The following is a 2,383-nucleotide window of genomic DNA, read 5'->3' as shown; positions in this document are numbered from 1 at the left end:
GGCTCAGTGCGGCCACTGTTTTTGGGTCTTTGATTATTATAGTCTTTCTGTTATCGATTAATAATTTGGATAGCTATTGCTATAACAAGTAGCTGAACAAATCTATCACATATACACGTACATACAACTTTCTACAAAACATAAGGACATCAATTTAAATTTTTAAAATGTAATCAAAATTTGGGATGATTTCAGAGTCATTTTTTGGAAAAAACCATGGGCTATAGCCTTAGGTATTTTTCAGAATTTTGGTTTTTTTAAAAATGGTCGTAACTTGAAAAATATTTGTTGGAATCAGCTCCAACTTTCTACACAGCATAAGGACATCAATATGTATCAGAAAATGTAATAAAAAATTGGAGTGATTTCGGAGCCATTTTTTCGAAAAAACCATGGGCTATAGCCTTAGGTATTTTTCAGAATTTTGGTATTTTCTTAAAATGGCCGTAACTAAAAAAATGTTTGTCAAAATCAGTTCAAACTTTCTACACAGCGTAAGGACATCAATATGCATCAGAAAATGTGATAAAAATTTAGTGATTTTGCAGCCATTTTTTGGAAAAAACCATGGGCTTGGGTATTTTTCAGAATTTCGACATTTTCTTAAAGTGGCCGTAACTTTAAAAAATTGAAGTCGGAATCAGCTCAAACTTTCTACACAGCATAAGGACATTAATATGTATCAGAAAATGTGATAAAAATTGGGGTGAATTTGGAGCTATTTTTTTTTTGAAAAACAATGGACAAAAAATAATTGTTGCTCCAAAATCAGACAAAAGTCCCTGCACTATAGTACAGGGACTTTGCTCAAATTTCACCAAAATTGAAAAGGACACAATTTTCCATTATTCTTACATTCCCCGATACATGTACATGAATATTATTCATGTCAGTTACTTTGTTTCTTTCCCAGCCAGTTATTTTAGGAACAGTTGACTAGGAAGAACCCAACACTTTTGTGTTCCGATTGAAAGTGATCGTAACAAGACACCAAGTGCTGGAGGTCGGAGTCTTTAAAAAGAGTATCCAAACGACTGATAGATCTATAAGTGAATGGACTGGAGGGGGAGAGGGCAGGGAATCCAAACCAATAATTGAAACGATATTTCTTTAAGTCAGCGTACGTGAATAACAGGAATGACATCAGGAGTGACGAGTTTTTGAGGCAATTGCCATTTTTAATACTCTCCAAAATGAGACGACCACAGGTATCAAGTAACTCCTTCTTGTCAATGTTGTTGAAGGAGGCGATTGTGTTCATGTTTCGTAGGAGACCAAGAGAAGGGAAGTCTAGTCCAGTAGGCTGGTATCCCACATCAAAAGCAGTATAATCCAGGGATAGGAAAGGAGTGCTAATGTTCCTGTAGTTCCCATTGCTGCCCCTGATAGGGACCGGGTCCTCTCTTAGCTGATACTCTTCAAGTTTCCTCTTCCCTAACTCCTGCCAGTACCCCGGGTCAAGGCTACTGCTGAACGGGAGGAACTGCAACACCTTTAGAACTTTCACCCTCACAACTGGCAGCCATTTTCGTCCTAGCAACAACTCAACTGTGACGCCTCTTCTCCAGCAAATGCCAAAATGGATTGTACTTTCAAAATACTTTTAAAAATTACTTTGTGTGATTAAAATGCAAAAAGTATAGTAATAATAATAGCAGGCAAAGGCAATGCAATACAATCAGCAAAGATTAAAATATTCTTTACGAGCTCTATCTGATTCAAGAAATTTGTCCACGCCAGCCTTCACTCTTTCAAACTTATCAGGATAATCTTCACAAACTTGAAGAGCATTCCTCCAGGTCACTTCTTTATTGGACTCTATCCATCTCTTGAATACTGTCCGTAGCTTATCAGAGGCTGACAATGGACTATGCAATAAGTTGTCCACTTCAACATCAAGTGCAGTACCAATAGTTGAATAATGGGCAGCAGAACTGTCAAAAAGCCTATGGAGGTCCTTTAATTTAGGCTCCTTGTCCAAAATGTCTACAAATAAATATAAAAATAAATTTAATAATAATAATGAATAGTTCCTTACTTTCATTTGATGACTGATCATTAACTTGCTTTATTTGTGTTCCATTGTTACTATCAACAGGTCCTATACACAAGTGATAAATTATAAATAATAATTATTAGTATACACATACATGTACGTTATGATAAAAAATAACAATAATAACAACAACAACAACAATACTTCTTTACTTTCATCTGATGGCTGATCAATGAATCCCTTCACTTCAGCTTTTGCCTTTCGAAATTCCTCTGGATACTCATCACAAACTTGAAGTACTTTACTCCAGGATACTTCTTCATTAGACGCTATCCATCTCTCAAAGACACAAATGAGGTTATTAGTAGCAGCCCCTGGAATAGGCAA

At 35.9% G+C, this 2,383-nt stretch overlaps 1 long non-coding RNA gene across 2 annotated transcripts; it reads right to left on the bottom strand.

The window, feature by feature from the left end:
- Positions 1 to 1,692: 1,692 nt before the first annotated feature.
- On the bottom strand, positions 1,693 to 2,377 carry LOC109590676 (uncharacterized). Of its 2 annotated transcripts, XR_002189442.1 has the most exons (3): positions 2,209 to 2,377; positions 2,039 to 2,101; positions 1,693 to 1,986 (listed from the first exon to the last, which is right to left on the bottom strand). It is a non-coding gene; the product is annotated as an uncharacterized LOC109590676 (long non-coding RNA). The 2 variants fall into 2 exon arrangements; XR_002189441.1 differs by lacking the exon at positions 2,039 to 2,101 and having other exon boundaries at positions 2,209 to 2,228.
- Between the last annotated feature and the right edge of the window lie 6 nt (positions 2,378 to 2,383).

The sequence above is a fragment of the Amphimedon queenslandica genome, unplaced genomic scaffold (assembly GCF_000090795.2).
Source record: "Amphimedon queenslandica unplaced genomic scaffold, v1.1 AMPQUscaffold_9677, whole genome shotgun sequence".
NCBI lineage: Eukaryota > Metazoa > Porifera > Demospongiae > Haplosclerida > Niphatidae > Amphimedon > Amphimedon queenslandica.
The sequence above is the reverse complement of the archived record's forward strand: the minus strand, read 5'-3'. Positions and strand labels throughout refer to the sequence as shown.